The sequence below is a fragment of the Triplophysa rosa genome, linkage group LG2 (genome assembly GCF_024868665.1).
Source record: "Triplophysa rosa linkage group LG2, Trosa_1v2, whole genome shotgun sequence".
Classification (NCBI taxonomy): domain Eukaryota; kingdom Metazoa; phylum Chordata; class Actinopteri; order Cypriniformes; family Nemacheilidae; genus Triplophysa; species Triplophysa rosa.
The window spans coordinates 13884840-13903741 of record NC_079891.1 but is presented as its reverse complement, the minus strand read 5'-3'; the positions used below and the strand labels follow the sequence as shown (position 1 = coordinate 13903741).

General features: G+C 40.3%; 1 protein-coding gene across 4 annotated transcripts in view; it reads left to right on the top strand.

The window, feature by feature from the left end:
* The first annotated feature begins 15229 nt into the window (after positions 1–15229).
* The window catches only part of ssbp2a (single stranded DNA binding protein 2a), a 23306-nt gene continuing 19633 nt past the window's right edge, over positions 15230–18902 (top strand). For all 4 annotated transcript variants that reach the window (XM_057328975.1, XM_057328974.1, XM_057328977.1 and 1 more), the window contains exons 1-3: positions 15230–15282; positions 16038–16099; positions 16398–16482. The gene's annotated coding sequence lies outside the window, so the exon portion shown is untranslated. The remainder of the gene's footprint in view (positions 15283–16037; positions 16100–16397; positions 16483–18902) is intronic.

Sequence of the window (18902 nt, the reverse complement as noted above, 5' to 3'; positions counted from 1 at the left end):
TTCAACCGAAAAATAAATGTAAAGAAAATAGCACAGTTGAACCACTATAAATGAAAACTGTTCACTGTAGTTTTATACCACAAGAAAAGAGGGGATCCTTGCAAAATGGACTGCGGCACAATAATCGTTTTACCTCGATTATTTTGTTTTTGTAATTGTTGAAGTCCAAAATTGCCTATTCCGATTAATTTTCGATTAATTGCACAGCCCTAGAAGCACCTTTTTTCAACAGTTACACACTTACTCATTTTAATTAAAAAAAATTCAACCTAGACGAAAATTATAAAACATCTTGCAATTGGTCGGCTATGTCAGTGTAACAGTACTTTAACGAAGAACGATGCCACAGGTGATTAGTGATGAGGCGTTTAATAAAGCCACAGGTGAAAAAACAGGAACAAACGAGTAATCCACAAAAACAAGGGTAATCCACAAAACAAAGGTAATCCACAAAACAAGTACGAGTATGGAATGATTTTGCGGACTAAATTAAAAAGGTATTGCAAACTGCATTTGCAAATGCGTTTTCTATTTGTTTGTGTCAAAATTGTGACATAATTCAAATGCAAATGCAAACCGTTTTCATTTGCATTTACACGAACGTACAATGTCTGCCAAATTTCAAAAGGAAAAGCAAAGTCTATTTGCAAATGAATTACCTCTGTTTTACGAGTTACGACCCTGCCATATTTAAATCGCAATATCAATTCCCCATATGCCATTTCACTTCCTCTGGTGTCGCGTATTAAGCCTGCCAAAACAAATGAAATCTCAAATCCCTTTGCATTTGCATTTCCTCTGACTTGTACAGAAACCTGTCAATCAATGGCGGGGGTGGGCTTATTCAACGGGGCGTGTTTGTATCGGGAAGTGACATCATTCACCGTTGACTGGAACTTAAGTAGATACATGTGATACAGCTAAACACATGAGGAGTGAAGTTACAACTGCACTCACAATCGGCGTTGAAAACTGTGCAGTTTTCCGGTTTTTTTTGTTTGGAAATAACTCGCGCTGGAACTCTGGGCTCAGAGCGGCATCACTTAGCATGTGAAACTTCGGTGCAGGATGGATAATCATCACCTTCTGCAACATTCCTCTACACATGTTTGTTTGTTTGTTTGTTTATGGTATTCGTTTTCACAGTACTCCGAACTCAAAGGGAGGACATGACATTTATTGACAACACTGTGACCGTATTTTGCATCATGATTAATACGTGTTGTAAACCATAACAAAACATGTTCACTTTTTATGAATAAACAGCATCCTGCATTATCATTGTTGTTCATTATGCATATAACAAGTTAATAATAAATTACAAAAGTATGTGAATTCTACATCTCTTCATTCGTGTATCATAACATAGTGAGACAAAGACAAACTTGTGCACCAGTGTTTTAGTGAGTTTGCTGGATACAGAAGTAGCTGTCATCTACAAATTACTGGATGGAGTTGTTGCTGTATTTACAATTTAATTTCCGAACAGCCTTTTCAACAACATGTGCAGTAAATGAGCCCATCAGGTGATGCACCAACCTGAGAAATTAATGTAATTATGATGAATCCACACTGCTTCAATATGACTTTTATTGGTAGCTCAGTGAGATCACCAGACCACTGTTTGTGTTCATCTGTTTATCGAGCCCGTTGAACTTCTTTAAATTATACTTGTTAAGTACCGCAATTGTGATTCATTGTAAAGATTTTCTCTATATGAAACTTTGCATCTGATCCTCGTTTGTTCCATTATTGTTATTTTGGCTTTTAGCTGTAGCTGAATCCCTTTTAGCCACAATCTGTGTCACCTTAGTGTTGGACTGACTGCCACCACTGCGACGGTCAATGACGTCACTTCCCGATACAAACGCCCTGTTGAATAAGCCCACCCCCGCCATTGATTGACAGGTTTCTGTACAAGTCAGAGGAAACGCAAATGCAAAGGGATTTGTGATTTCATTTGAGTTTTGCCAGGCTTAATACGTGACACCAGAGGAAGTGAAATGGTATATGGGGAATTTATTTTGTGATTTAAATATGGCAGGGTCGTTACTCGTAAGACAGAGGTAATTCATTTGCAAATAGACTTTGCTTTTCCTTTTGAAATTTGTCAGACATTGTACGTTCGCGTAAATGCAAATGAAAAAGGTTTGCATTTGCGTTTGAATTATGTCGCAATTTTGACACGAACAAATAGAAAACGCATTTGCAAATGCAGTTTGCAATTCCTTTTTAATTTAGTCCTCAGAATCACTCCATATACGAGGGTAAATCCAATCACGAAGTGTAAATCCAAAAACACGGGGTACAAAAACATCCATGGAATACTAAATACTAGGAGTTACGGGTTCGACTAGAAGATGTGCACAACATACAACTAGACCAGACACCGAATACAGGGAACAAGGGAACAGATATAGTGTCCAACTTAATGAGGTGCAGGTGAGTGTCATTAATAATCAGGTGAGCGGAACGTGTGAAGCGTAATGATGGCGCTGATGCAGGGGGTGTGTTTGACAGCGGGGGCGTGGTTGACAGCGGAGCCGTGACTGTCACAGTCAGTGAACAGCCTATTTTATCCTTAATCCTTTTATATCTTAAAACAGGACTATGCTTTAGTTACATTAGGATATTTAAGTCGCTTTTATTAAAATGCCTTTGATAAAAATTTGACTGCTGTGCATCTTGAGACAAAACAGTGGAAATTACATATTTTAAGATATGTCAGGGGAATATTTTTCTGTTAAGACAGCTCAAACTTTTATTTTAGTCTGGGACTAGTTTTAAGCCTTGTCTGTGAAACCGGGCATTGAAGTCTGGTTTCCTTATCAGTTCCTGTTAGTTGTTTTAAGATTTTTCTCATTTTGAGAAGAAGAGGACCAAGCTGGTATTCCTGCTCCCTCCCTCTGTTCTTCATCATTAGAATATTAATTGTTTGCTGACAACCTCAAGAGAATTCATACACAGGAGCTCAAGACCCCCCATGGTTTTTCCAACATCCAAATCTCCTCCGTCAATCTCTGTGTCTTTGATCTTGGTTAGCCTATATTCCTGAAATCGGCTGGTGTTATTTCAGCCTCTGTACAATTCACTCTTCATTGTACAAAAGATCTTTTACATTGTTGATATGTTTCATTCTTTGTGTTTTGTTTTTCAAATAGGGATGTCACGATTATGATATTTGGCTGACGATTAATTGTCTATTTAATAATTGCTCTTATGGCGATAAATTGTCTGTTTAAAGGCTTTGACAATTATAACAATTAATTACAATTAATGTATTAAATGAATAAAATATAGATACATTAAGAAATGTGAAAATAACTAGTAACATTCCCTAGAGTGACCTTAACAGAAAAAACTGAGATATGAGGATGATGTTGTCTTGCTGTGTAGATGCAGCAAATCTGAAATCACTTTAATAAAACTCATAAACACAAAAAATACAAATCTGATACAACTCAATTGATGAAGAAACATATTTTGAACGTAACAGTGAGTGCAGATCAAGGATGGGGAAGTATAATGCTGCAGATCACCCTTGTTTTCTAAGGATTTACAATAATTGCGGTTATCTGAAAAAATTCTCAAAACATGATGATCATTCAGTGCATTCTGAGTGTGTGCAGGGTAGTGAATAATTCTCTGGTCGAGTCTGGTCCAACTGCCCTATCGCAACACCTTCATCACTGACCAGGACAGATTCCAATACTCTCCCCTGGACTTCAAAGGAGGTTCTTGGGGGAGGACAGGACTGTTCACCAAAGTGAGAAAAGCCATGTGGCCCCCAGGAACTGAGAGCCTCAAATTCTTCCGAAAGAATGTCTCTTTCTCTTTCCTTAGCCACAAAAGACTGGTTTAAAGTGAATATACATGTATCTCCACATTGTATGCTTGTCCCCATGTTATTCTCCTTCACCTATAACCTCAAAGGCATGTGTGCCTAGTGGTATTCTGTGTATATTTACATTCTTGTACAAACTACAAGGTCAATGTAATTATCATCCTTTCATGTTTCATATCTAAATGTTTCCCTCTTCATTTCTTAGAATATGGTGTATAGCACAGCAATGTATTTTCTACCATACTCATTTTATTTTATTCTAAGACTATTCTTGCTCCAAATTCCCAGGCGACCATAAATGCAAATGAGCTAGTGTGCCGGACAAAGAAACATGTTTTCGCGCCCAAAACTATCTCATCACATTGGATCGCCCACCTTGGAGGGGCGTGACGCTACCGGTGTTAAAACATCTGTGCACGAAGGAAAGATCGCTCGCTTGTTTGTGTTCGCGCTCGCTCGTGTGTGCTCGCTTGTGTGTGTTCGCACTCGCTCGTGTGTGTTCGCACTCGCTCGTGTGTGTTCGCTCTCGTTCGTGTTCATGCACCCTCTTGAGACCTGTCTCTCTCCTCAGAGACAGCTTCTTCCTGCAGTTTGCTTCGGCTAAGTTCGTTCTACCTTCGTCAGCCAATCTGGCTCTAAGAAAGAATCCGACGGACTCACCCGCTCGCTTTGAACTCATCAGGACTCTGAAACCTTTTTGCACGCGTACCAGAACTTGTCCCAGCACAACCAGAAAGCCAATGCAAGTATCTGATCTATTTCTAAATAGCTGCGCTTAAGCTTTGCCCCTTTTAAATAAGGAGATTGTCCTTGATGGTTTATGCAGATGCGAATAGCTGATTTAATACTGCCACTCTTTGCTTTGTCTATTTCTTTCATTCTTTACTGCTTTTACGTTTTATGTTTGTTTGTTAGTGTTTGGTCTTTGTTAGTTAGTTGGTTTTATTTCCCCTTTAGTGTAGTAAATAAAACCGCATTTGTATCCACGCTCGAATCGTTTTGTGTTTATTTATCACATATCAACGTCACTTAAACTGCTTGATTTCGTTAAGATTTCTGAAGTGGTACTGTACTACAGTAAGAATATTGTTTTTCCAAGGCCAGGAAAGTAATATTTCTTAGAGTTGATATACGATCTGCTGATCACTCGCTGGACGAGTACATTTAGTCTTTCGCTATTATTAATTCTGCTGCATCAGGTAAAGTGTATAAAATAGTTAATGGTTAATCACAATTAATTATACGTATTTTACTGTGGTTAAACTCATAGTTTCCCTGAAATACACTACAGAGTCAGAGCATAAAATACTAAACAGAGTTCTCTTTCATGGATTCTTACTCTGAAACGGACATATAAGCACAAAATAACGTAAAAATTCCCATATTAACAAGAAACCTTGTAAACGTATTCAGTTTCATGACCAAACAGTTGGGGCAGCAGCATAATAAAGATCTCTGTTTATAATGTTCATCAAACAACAAAGGACGGGCCCAAAAACACTCACTGATATTAATGGAATTGTGTTCTCTTATAGGAGTTGTTCACAACAAATAAAGGAAGTAAGTAGCTTTAAGAAAGATGTGCTTTAAATATGGTAAAGTGTTGAAAGAGAGTTTACATATACAATAAAAATAATTAAATCATAAACAATGATTTGTATTAATTTCTAATTTATTTATTAATGTATTAAATACATTTTAATGAAGTTTTAGTGATTCTTTTTTCTTATCTCACCCCACAACTCTATCAAATTAAGAGCTGGTGCCACCAACTGAATAACTTTGTAGCACCAGTGCCACCTCTCTCAAGTGTTAGTCTAGAAACCTGTTATAATGATATTGTCTAATTTAACAGCAATTGGATTAAATAACTGAGTGTAGGTCACAAAGCAAAGGTACACTGAAACCTTATTTAAAATTATTAATTTGTAGATATATCTTACAAGTGTTGTTGCAGCATGATCGCGCTTACACTGACCAAAATTATAAACGCAACACTTTTGTTTTTGCCCCCATTTTTCATGAGCTGAACTCAAAGATCTAAGACTTTTTCTATGTACACAAAAGGCCTATTTCTCTCAAATATTGTTCACAAATCTGTCTAAATCTGTCTTGCAGTTTGGTTCGTTTGGTTCTTTTGGTCCGGACCAAAAAAAAAGTTAGTTCTTAGCGTTCACACTGGCATTTTGAAAGCAAACCTAAATTTTTTTAACCTAACATCGTACGTGTAAAGTCGCAACATGATTAGACAGCTTTTATTATTTATATTTTGTATTTATAATTTTGTATTTATAATTTTGATCAGCGTATATAAGCTTTTGCATAAACACCGCTGAACCGCCGTCGTCTTATTTTGTTGCCTCTTCCTTCACCAAGAGGACATTACAAGAAATAAACAAACAAACAGCCGCCTCTGTTTTCTCCGTCAAGCCTTGTTCAGACAGCCAGAGACTTTGTCGCTGTGTGTCGCTTGTCTCTTGATATGAGATCGTTTGAAGGCATTCCTAGCTTTGGTTGTCCTAGTAACAGTTTGAACAAACCCTCCAGTAACTGACGCGAGACAGATGACGTGAGCTCCACTGCTTTACTCCTATTGGTAGTCGCTCGCGAAAGTCGCTCATCATTTGCATAAAGTTGAGCAATTCTCAACTTTTGTCGCTTGACTCCCATCGCTGGAACGCCCACTTCCTGTCACCAACGGTCACTGTCGCTTGTGTCGCCGGAAGTCGCCAGCTCTCTATTGAAATGAATGAGATCGCGTCGCTCTGCCGCTGCTAGTTTCTGGTGGTCTGAAAGGGGCGTCAAGTTTGTTTTGTAATGACGATATTGCGATCCAGCTTCTCTCCTGTCTGACTACACTTCCTTCTTCCCGCTTGAGTAGACGGGTTTGCGTGACTTGTGGTCCAGAGAGGTGTGTTTAGGGTGGGGTTTTAGAGCAGCGCTGCCATGCTACTGGCCTGACAGTGAAGACGCAACTTGATTTTGGCCTCACAGCTAGAAGCCTGAGGCTACTGGCTCGGCCCGGCACGATGAAAGCCCTGCCTCTCCCTGGCCCGACAGTCGAAAACTGGCTTCTGCACAGCACATCATGAAGTCGAACATACCTTGTGTCTTCTTGCTAATATTTGTAGTTCTGTTCATAGGTGGTCAAAACGGTTACCTACATGAAGGTGTCAAAACTCTCTTTTGGTTGGACTTGATGTTGTTCATATGGGGAAAAGGCATATGTGGAGCCAAGCATAATCAGTGCAACCGTACTGATGCGTCGCAGTGTATTGCAGTACTTTTACACAGTATACTTTGCTGCGGAAACTGTGGGTAATATTCGATTTTTTAAACAAAGCAATACGTTCTGTATCAGACATAGCAGAACACCATGACGTCCAATAAAAGCATATGTTTTAGTCCACTCACAAAATGTTTGATGTTCCTCTGAACTTTTTACGATTTCCACAAATTAGCTGTGTAGCTTGAATCTGTGAGAGGTTAGGTTACCATAGAGAGGTTACTATAGAAACGTAAGTGGTTTGCCATTGATTGGTGTTGTGATGCTTGCGCACTAGAAATTGCACATGCGAATTGGCCAAGACAACTTGAAATATATTATTTATCAATATTAATTTGATGTGTTATAATGATCATATGTCATATATGTTATATTATAAAGGGTGAGACACCTGGCAAGGTAAATGCTAGGTAAATTAAAGGAACAACACGCCGTTTTTAGGAGGATCTATTGACAGAAATGCAATATAATATACAAAACTATTTCTTCAGAGGTGTATAAAGACCTTATGTAATGAACCATTAAGTTTGTAATACCTTAGAATAAGCTGTTTATAACTACATACAGAGCGGCCCTTCATACATTGAATTCGCCGCCATGTTTTGTAGAGCAGCTCTAAACGGACAAACAACTCTACAACGTGCATTTTCTCTTCCTCTCCGCTGCGGTATTGTGGTGAAATGGATCGCGGGAAGATCCGTGATCCGTACGGATCGTGCTCTCCGGTGCAGAACGCATGTGACCCGCGGATTAACTGAAAGTTTATTCATCATCGAGTAAAAGAATAAAACGCACTCTCGCTCGCTATCCAGTTTCAGCTCCAACGCGCTCTCGCTCTCTCTCTCCAGTATCTGGACAAGTACAATATTAAAGCGGTCCCAGATAAACAATGACGCTCAAAACTGCTCCTTCACACAGCTAATATTACAACAACAACATATCTTGGTATGTTAGTATGTTACTCACATACTGACCGAATCAAAATCTCGACCGAATCAAAATACTCATCCGAATCAAAGCAACCTCCTCGGACGATCTTTCTCCAACGTCTCTCTCTGCTGGAAAGTATCTCCATAGATATATGTGAGTACATATCTGCTAAAAGCCTTAGTCCTAACGTGTCTCTGCTGTAAAGTCTTTATAATATTAACGCAGGTCCTAGCTTCTGCCTGACTTTTTTCCTTCTTTTTAAACGTAAAATCCACAAACCTTTTATTTTATGTAATACATAATATGACGAGGGAGGCGTGACGAGAGCCGTGGGAGGAGGAAGCGTCTGTCATCTCGTCTGTCCATACCCCCAGGCGCTGGGGCCGTTGAGACTGGCCCCCGGGGGGGAGTAAGCACAGTCTCGTGGGTACCCCCCGGCCTGTGAGGGGCGATGGGGCTATGTAACAAGGGAGGCGTGACGAGAGCCGTGGGAGGAGGAAGCGAGGCTGGGACGCGATTGATAATGAGTGTCAGCTGGGCGTCATTCCGGCCTCATATCTCTCACGGAGGAGTGGAAACATAAAAGGGCGAGCGGCAGGGGAATACGGGGAGAGAGGACCGGGTCCGGACATTAGTTAAGTTTTGTTTAAGTTTGTTTATGTTCGTGTTGCGTTGGCTTGTTACTTCTGTATTATTGTTTGTTTATTTTTCATTAAAGTTTTTTAAATGTTCGCCGGTTCCCACCTCCTTCCTTCCTTGCCTAGAGAACGCGTTACATTGGTGCCGAAACCCGAGAGGGACATGCTGTCGAAGAGCCCTCGCCCTGAGGGGTCTCGCGGTGCTGCGGAGTCGGGCAGCACGGACGAGGGATGTCTGCCAATGGCTGCCCGAGGTGGTGGTCCTGCAGCGTGTGCCTGGATGGGACGAAGACCTCGCTGCTGTGTGCCTGGGTCGAGGTGGGGTGGCTGCCATCCGAAAGGGAGCGGAGAGGTTAGCCCCGCTTGCTGTGGGCCGGAGCCTGCTGCCGTCCGCCAGAAAGGAGAGGAGCAGGAAGCGGGGGACCTGCTACCGTCTGCCCTCAGTTTGAGGAGCCACCACCAGCCGCCAGGACACTAGGGCCTCGCTGGCCACCAGGGGGCGGAGGAGGCGCGAGCCGTCCACCGAGCGTCCAGTACCATCGCATGGCACCGTGAGGAAGAGCCTCTCGGCTGGTTGAGGACTGAACAACAGCGTGTCGGGGAACCAGACAATTTTTTTTCCTCTCTCCCCTCTCTCGCCCCTGTCGTTCCTGGTGCTTCCGTTTCCGTTCTCTCGTCTCATCTGTCCATACCCCCAGGCGCTGGGGCCGTTGAGACTGGCCCCCGGGGGGAGTAAGCACAGTCTCGTGGGTACCCCCCGGCCTGTGAGGGGCTATGGGGGTATGTGACTAGGGAGGCGTGACGAGAGCCGTGGGAGGAGGAAGCGAGGCCGGGACGCGATTGATAATGAGTGTCAGCTGGGCGTCATTCCGGCCTCGTATCTCTCACGGAGGAGCGGAAGCATAAAAGGTCGAGCGGCAGGGGAATTTGGGTAGAGAGGAACGGCCCCGGACATTAGTAAAGTTTTGTTTAAGTTTGTTTATGTTCGTGTTGCCGGCAGTCATCCGCGAGGGGCTGCCGGCTTGTTACTTCTGTATTATTGTTTGTTTATTTTTCATTAAAGTTTGTTAAATGTTCGCCGGTTCCCGCCTCCTTCCTTCCTTGCCTAGAGAACGCCGTTACACATAAGTCATAGCTCTTTCTACAGTCTTTCTAATGCCCGCAAAATCGCTTCCCTGGGTCAACATGAGAACGACATCTTTTTGTACTGTGGTGGCCACCATCGTGTTTGGACTAAGCGATTCATGGCAAATCTATAATACAACGCTAGTGGCCGCTTTAAATCAAAAACTGCTCCTTTAATTTACTATTATTGTTAATTTATTAAAGTGGGAATTAGGGTAGCTTAACCAAAAGTTTAATTCTCTCTCTCCTATGTCTTCTCAACTTTCTGTTTCTGAAGGTTAGCACTTTATGTGTATGAATATCTGCTACATGTGGGGGCACAGAAATCTGCACAGACCTTCCTGTCAGAGGTAGGTAAACCTTTTCACTTTTCACCAATTCCTGTGCCCTTATCATCTTTCATAAAAATCTGAACATTCTTCGCACTACTGTGAAAATTAGCAAACTGGCTGTGTATAGCAATATTTTGTTGTGAATTCAATTCACACAATGTGGTAATCATTTTAATGTGCCTACAGTACTGGTGGGCATCTCCCATGAAACTCTTGCTGTACTCTGATCCCAATTTCACCCAAAAATGAAAATTTTGTCATCATTTAGTCACCCTCAGATTGTTTGTGGTTGTATAAATTTCTTTGTTCTGCTAAACACAAAGAAAGATATTTGGAAGAATGTCAGAAACCAAAAGATCTCATCCCCATTTACTGCCAGATGAGATCTGTTTGGTTACTGCCAATCTTCCAAATATCTTCCTTTGTGTTCATCAGAACAAACAAATTTATCCAGGTTTGGAACAACCTGAGGGTGAGTAAATGATGACAGAATTTTTCATTTTTGGGTGAACTACCCGTTTAATTAGGAACTGAGGTGGCATGAGAAACTGGACAACATGTTTTTGTCTAAAAGCACTGTCTGCTGTATCTTTACACAGATTATTATGGGAATAAGTGTTCCCTTGTTCTAAAACTGTTCCAAGAATGTGGTTTAACTTTAGTATGCGGTTTTATTTAGTAATTCAGTGATCATCAACAATTATAGAACACACAGATCAATTTTCAGTCACTTTTTTTTGTTTCTTTTATCCAGAAAGTGTCAGCTTGATTTTTAGTGCATGTATAAAGTAAGGTCTTTTCAGGTTTCACCGTGCAGGTGACCAGAGTAACAACAAGTCTAGTTCAACACATTAACAGTAATAAAGTTATTCGTTTAGCATTTATTTTTGTATTTTTGCTTGAAATGTACATCTGTGCTATATTTCTTGGTTTGATATTTCATCATGTAAGTATGATGTAATAGAAAATAATTGACATTTTTGACATGTCCTATATGTCCAAAAAGTTGTTAGAGCCGCTGTATGTGACCATTTTCTTTTACATCGTAAAAGGCTGAATGAGCTTTAAGTGACCTAATATCAAGATTACACACCTTTGTTACCTTTTTAAAATGCAGAAAAAATGCATCAAACCGCTAGGGGTTCATTTCAAGTCTTCCCAGAGTTTGTAAGAGGCATTCAGTGTTGGTTTAGTCATCCACTCAGTTGTGTTTTTTGGAGAGATGTGTTTATGTCTATGCCCAAGAGAACTTCAGATGAAGACTGTTAGCTCAGTAGTCAAGTACATATTTGTGAATTCCAGAGAACCAAGATTAGATAAATACTGTACATTTTAAATAAGAACCAAGAAAAATGAGGAAAAGGAAATGACACACAGCACAGTCACAGAGGAAAAAACAGAAAGGTTGGCCCACAACTCACGCATGAACATCAGCAAGCCAGACACTGCTGTGACTCAACCCTTGTAACTAACCCCCCCAACATCCATTGTTCCTGGCTTCCTCTGGGACTCCTGCCTTTTGCCACACTGCTCATGCAGAACGTTCACACTTGCACCCAAAAATAGCCACGGTTCTCGCAAAAACTATTTTAGCTAATGTTGTTTGTGCAAGTCAGCACTTTGTCTGTAAATTGTTCTCAAACTGGCAGTGACTTCAACGAGTGATCTCATCATGATGGATGGTGTTTTTGATATTTTGTTCCTGTATTTAGGCTTTTGAGAGAAGAGAATGCATACAAGAAAATTATGTTTTAGAAGGCAGCTGCCTATGTAGGCTGTATACAGCAGGGCAGCTCACTAATTGCGCTTTTCCACTGCATAGTATGGCACGGGACAGCTTACTTTTGGGGTTTTTTCCACTGTACAGTACCTGATACCTTTTTTAGTACCACCTCGGTTGAGGTTCCAAGCGTACCGTGCCGATACCAAAATGTAACGTGTTTACACACAGATCACTGGTTGGTCAGAGAATCGTCATTACCAGTATCATTGGATCTGCAACACGAGAATCCTCATTTTAATACATAATATTGGGAGTTCATTATATGCTTTGTGACAGTGATATAGCAATTGAGACCCTTAACACATTGCTAAATGTAAGATTAGCTTACCATTGTGCGCCGTAGAGCAAACTATGATGTTGTGGTCTGCTATTTGTTGTAAGAGTTCCCATACTCTCTGGTATTTATTAGTAGTATTTTGTTAAGCTGTCATCCACTCTATGCTCTAGGGGTGTAACAGTTCTCGGTAAAAAATTGAACCGTACGGTTCTCCACCAACGGTTCGGCACTTGGACCGCGGCTCATCTTAAATCTGATGACACATTTATAATATGGTTTGTTAGAAATTATAATGCGTAAAACAGACTGACAAAGTTCAGCTAATGTATGTTTGTCGATGGATACACATTTAATACCTACAACAAATCAAATAACGTAGACAAATTTCAATAGGATTGACGTATGCTGTAATATGACCTGTCATTTATGCTTCATCACCCGGGTGTTGTGAGCGCGCGAGTGCAGGTGAGACCTGAACAGCACATTTTTGTTTAAACCAGGGTTTTTCCTGCATAGAGAAATTGGAGGCGGCCGCCTCCGTCAAATGTCGTGCCGCCTCAGGCTCTCGCCAAAATTATGTTGCGAGTCTTTACAAGAAATGCTGCGTGCATTTAACAGACTGTCATTTGTAACTGCAGTTGCGACATTACGCCACAGTGGAGGCGCTGTTTCGTTATCAGTACACTGAGGCGCTAAAAAGAGTTGCAAAACAAGAGCCAGCCTGTGTTTCACGGCTGTTTGTTTTGCATCCAAGTATGTTTAATTTCTTGAAATTTATTAAATTAACATGACGTACATCATTGTAATGTCTTTAGCTGTGCAGTTGGATCGTTGAATCAGCGTATACTGTACACAGCGAGTTCGCCAGTATGAACGCACATTGCGTTCAGAACGACTTGCACATGAATGACTCATTTGAACCGATTCATTTAAACTATTGAACTTTTCAGTCACTAGCGAACATAAGAGATCATTGAATCATTTAAAATGAACCACAGAGAATGCAAGATGTGAATGAGCTTTGCTCATTTAGAAAGACTGGTTAATTCAGTTGGCTATTGTGGGCTGAAAAGTTACAAACCCGATTCCAAAAAAGTTGGGACACTGTACAAATTGTGAATAAAAACAGAATGCAATGATGTGGAAGTTTCAAATTTCAATATTTTATTCAGAATACAACATAGATGACATATCAAATGTTTAAACTGAGAGAATGTATCATTTTAAGGGAAAAATAAGTTGATTTTAAATTTCATGGCATCAACACATCTCAAAAAAGTTGGGACAAGGCCATGTTTACCACTATGTGGCATCCCCTCTTCTTTTTATAACAGTCTGCAAACGTCTGGGGACTGAGGAGACAAGTTGCTCAAGTTTAGGAATAGGAATGTTGTCCCATTCTTGTCTAATACAGGCTTCTAGTTGCTCGACTGTCTTAGGTCTTCTTTGTCGCATCTTCCTCTTTATGATGCGCCAAATGTTTTCTATGGGTGAAAGATCTGGACTGCAGGCTGGCCATTTCAGTACCCGGATCCTTCTTCTACGCAGCCATGATGTTGTAATTGATGCAGTATGTGGTCTGGCATTGTCATGTTGGAAAATGCAAGGTCTTCCCTGAAAGAGACGACGTCTGGATGGGAGCATATGTTGTTCTAGAACTTGGATATACCTTTCAGCATTGATGGTGCCTTTCCAGATGTGTAAGCTGCCCATGCCACACGCACTCATGCAACCCCATACCATCAGAGATGCAGGCTTCTGAACTGAGCGCTGATAACAACTTGGGTTGTCCTTGTCCTCTTTAGTCCGGATGACATGGCGTCCCAGTTTTCCAAAAAGAACTTCAAATTTTGATTCGTCTGACCACAGAACAGTTTTCCACTTTGCCACAGTCCATTTTAAATGAGCCTTGGCCCAGAGAAAACGCCTGCGCTTCTGGATCATGTTTAGATATGGCTTCTTTTTTGACCTATAGAGTTTTAGCCGGCAACGGCGAATGGCACGGTGGATTGTGTTCACCGACAATGTTTTCTGGAAGTATTCCTGAGCCCATGTTGTGATTTCCATTACAGTAGCATTCCTGTATGTGATGCAGTGCCGTCTAAGGGCCCGAAGATCACGGGCATCCAGTATGGTTTTCCGGCCTTGACCCTTACGCACAGAGATTGTTCCAGATTCTCTGAATCTTTGGATGATATTATGCACTGTAGATGATGATAACTTCAAACTCTTTGCAATTTTTCTCTGAGAAACTCCTTTCTGATATTGCTCCACCATTTTTTGGAGATGCAGATTTCATTTTCCAACAGGACTTGGCACCTGCACACAGTGCCAAAGCTACCAGTACCTGGTTTAAGGACCATGGTATCCCTGTTCTTAATTGGCCAGCAAACTCGCCTGACCTTAACCCCATAGAAAATCTATGGGGTATTGTGAAGAGGAAGATGCGTTATGCCAGACCCAACAATGCAGAAGAGCTGAAGGCCACTATCAGAGCAACCTGGGCTCTCATAACACCTGAGCAGTGCCACAGACTGATCGACTCCATGCGACGGTCTCCTGCCGATTGCTGCAGTAATTCAGGCAAAAGGAGCCCCAACTAAGTATTGAGTGCTGTACATGCTCATACTTTTCATGTTCATACTTTTCAGTTGGCCAAGATTTCTAAAAATCCTTTCTTTGTATTGGTCTTAAGTAATATTCTAATTTTCTGAGATACTGAATTTGGGATTTTCATTAGTTGTCAGTTATAATCATCAAATTAAAAGAAATAAACATTTGAAATATATCAGTCTGTGTGTAATGAATGAATATAATATACAAGTTTCACTTTTTGAATGGAATTAGTGAAATAAATCAACTTTTTGATGATATTCTAATTATATGACCAGCACCTGTATATACAGTATCTTATTTTATATTCTGCTTTGCTCTGTTGTTTTATTGGTGCTGTTACTTGTAGCTTGATTATTTGTTCTTATTTTTATTTGTCAGTAGTCCCTTTTCCCTGAACATATCACAATCCGAACCGAAACCGTGGCCCTAAAACCGTGACACAAACCGAACCGTGAGTAATTTGAACCATTACACCCCTAATATGCTCCATTGCTCTTGTGTTGTGCATTTGTTTTTGTCGGATCTACGACAATGTTATGCCGGTAGAGGCGGTGCAACTATTTATAGTCCCACCCACTTTGAAGCGGTACTAAACTGCAGTGGAAAAGCAAACCGAGCTGAAGTAAAGCAAGCTGTGCTGTGTTGTACAGAGCCTAAGCATATCACGCAGTGGAAAAGCACCATAAATTTAGGAACTGATCTGAACTAATTAAACTCGTTCACCTTTTGGTTTCAAACAGTTCCAAATTACTTATTTTGGAGTTCACCTCTCCATGGAAGACATTTTTGCAAACGGGTAGTTCACCCAAAAATTACAATTCTGTCATCATTTACTCACCCTCGAGTTGTTCCAAATCTGTATAATTTTTTTGTTCTGATTAACACAGAGAAAGAAATTTGAAAGAATGCTTGTAACCAAACAGTTCTTAACCCCCAATGACTACCATAGTAGGAAACAATTCTTTATAAATGTCTTTGTTCTGATGAACACAAAATAAAATATTTTGAAGAATGTAGGAAAGCAAACAGTTCTGGGGCACTTTTGACTACCTTTGTCATTTTTCCTACTATGGTTGTCAATGGGGGGCCAAGAACTGTTTGGTTACAAACATTCTTCCAAATATCTTGGATTAAAAATGGGTCAAAAGTTCATGTTCTGTTCTGATTCGTTGTAGCTCATCCTTTGTTCTCTGATTAACTTGGCAGATCCGATGGGAGAAGAACATAACATTAGGAGAGCCACCTGGGTTCTTGCACTCATGGTGGTGGTAAGAAACTTTTCAACTCTGATGATTATGTGATTATATATTTAGAATATTTATTAGAGGTGGAGTAAGTGGTTTCTGAGTGCTCTTGAAAATTAAAATGAAGTCTCAACAAACAAATTTGCTCATATTTACTAATGTCTGTGCTATGTGTCTGTTTTGAAAAAAGGGGGTTGCACATAGCCCTGGCTATGTAAATCGTCTGACCATCAGCAATGGGCAGTTTAACACGTTTTACTTAGCCAATGATGCTCATGTAATATCAGACTGCACTAATAATATTGCACATGGTTTGTCGCAGTGTTTTTTGGGATCTCTACTGTGCTGTTCCTGAGAGAAGAGAAACATGTGAGCACTCGAGTGAAGCCAAAGCTTTTCATGATTACGTGAGTACCCACAACCTTGCCGTTTCTAGTGTGCAGATATGTGCCCGCTTTGCAGTATGCAGCCTGTGAACAGCAGAGCTACATACGGTCTCTTGAGAAGTCACACAGAACAATTGTGAGCGAGTGCGCCAAGGTGAGGTGAGCAGAAGAGAAGCGAGAAGCTGAGGAAGGATGATAAATTGTTAGTCCATGCTGGAGGTGATAGCAATGATGTCAAACATTTGAGGTCATCTTGGCTAGCAGAATGAGGACACCTTGACCTCTGTTCTCTGAGAGAGAACAGAGGTAGAGATTAGATTAAAAGGCTTGTCTATGAAATAGCGACCCATTTGCATTAGGTCAAAATCAGCATATCACCTCATTGTTTTCCAGATTGATTGTCATTTTTAAAAAATTCATGTTCCAATTCTGTGAAGTATCACACTAATCTTCATTCATTTAGGAAATGTTAAAAGGAACATCATTTAAACATGAACTATATAAAGTGATTTGTAATAGAGGCTACATTATCATTAGCGTCAACCAGATTAACGTCAACCAGATTAGCATCACGTAGTTGTTTTCATTTTATTTCATATTTTCCTTACAATCCACCAAAAACATTAAAGGTTTTGTTGTTTGTATCAAAATTTTATCAATTTAATCGTGGTGGTTTTTTCTATGCTTATTGTGTAATAATTAACTACTAATTTTTAATACTAATTGTAATACCAGATAGCTGTTGTGCGTGCATGCTTTTTGTAAAACTTAAGTCACTATTTTACATATCACATTCTTACCTAAGAACTAAATTCTGACAAAGGATCCAGCGACTTTACATTATTTCCATTATTTATATACCATATTTAGCATGGAAATCTTTTGGGCGGCTCTGTAAGTGCTCCTGAAGTTGTGTTCTCCCCTGCCTAAATGAGCACGTTCCATTTCCCTGGCAAATCACAAACACACTATGTTTACCCACTCTGCCTCATTGTGTTCCAAAAAAAACCAGCAGACAATAATTGGTACTCTGTTGGCTTTCTGTATTTTAGCATAGATGGAATTGAGTCTCTGGGGATCAGTTAGATATTTGGCTTTGTTATTTTGAACTGATAGGGCTATACACATTGCATGTTTTAACTACAGCTATTTCAGGTCTCAGCTTGTCGCGTAAGTTTACTTTTTAATTTATTACATATAATTAACATTTGGATTGTTACATTGATTTATCCAAAATAATATAGACTTTAATAGTAGGTGAGACCTGGAATGGTTGTAACATTTTTAACATTTCTGTCTGTACAGTATATTGGAGTTCTTTTAAGCCAGTGCATTCAAACTAGTTAAAAGTGTCTGCCATTAAATGACATAGCAGTTATCTTAGAAGCACAAACAGAGAATGCCTGGTGTAGTTTCAAGCAGAGTGAAATGTTACAAGTCAGCCCACAGTCTGTATTGGTTGTAACATACCCTGGGGTATACCCAGGTAACATTGTGACATCCACATGGGTGATATGTAACATATAATAAAATATAAAATAAATATAAAAAGCGTTATGATAAAATAGATTTTTATTCAAAGGTGTCCTGCATTGGTATGAATTGTGAGCAGATTAAACTACATGCAATTGCATTAATCAAAACCGTTTAACAAGTCAGCAAATTCTAAGCATTTTTGGTGCCCAGTTCTGATAAGCTTTAAAGGGGTGGTGCCACAGTGTTTCATGCATTCTGATTTCTTTACGATGGTAAACATGATTGACATGGTCAACTTGTCAAAAAACGAGTTGGACGTATGACATAGTATTTCTGTGCTTGATACACTCCCCCAGCGTTCATATAGGTTTCGGAAAGTTTTTTTAGAACACGAAATTCTTTTTCATAACAAATTTTCTCAGTCCCTTAATGGACAATTCTCCCGGAAAAGCACTCCTACGCGTCAACCACCGAGAGCGGGAGAAAGAGCATGCCCACACATCAACCAGGGAGAGTGAGAGACAGAGCACGCCCATCAATGTGCTCCTTCATTAACAAAGTTCAGCTGTGTTTGTTTGTTCAATGCATTTTGGTGAGGAATGTTATATAAACTGTGAATATAACACTGGATTTGCAAATCGTTTGAAACTGATAGATTGATAGATGGAGCTGTCCCAGCGCTAAAAAAGATGCCGGTCATGAACCACACGCGGTAAGTGAAACCGAGTCATATGTCTGTGTTTTGTTGGCAATCGGTGCATACGTGCATAAGGTACACTACATGAACTTATAGTGAATCAACAGTTCCCTTTCTGTCGGTCTCTCGACGTTGTGTCGAACCGACAGAATGGGGTTTGTCTTGAGAACCTATCATCTTCTGAGTATTTAGAAAAGGCCAATGAAAATTGGCGAATGAAATTTGCATGCCGGGCTCCTCCCCGGATGTCCGGGTATAAGAGGGAAGC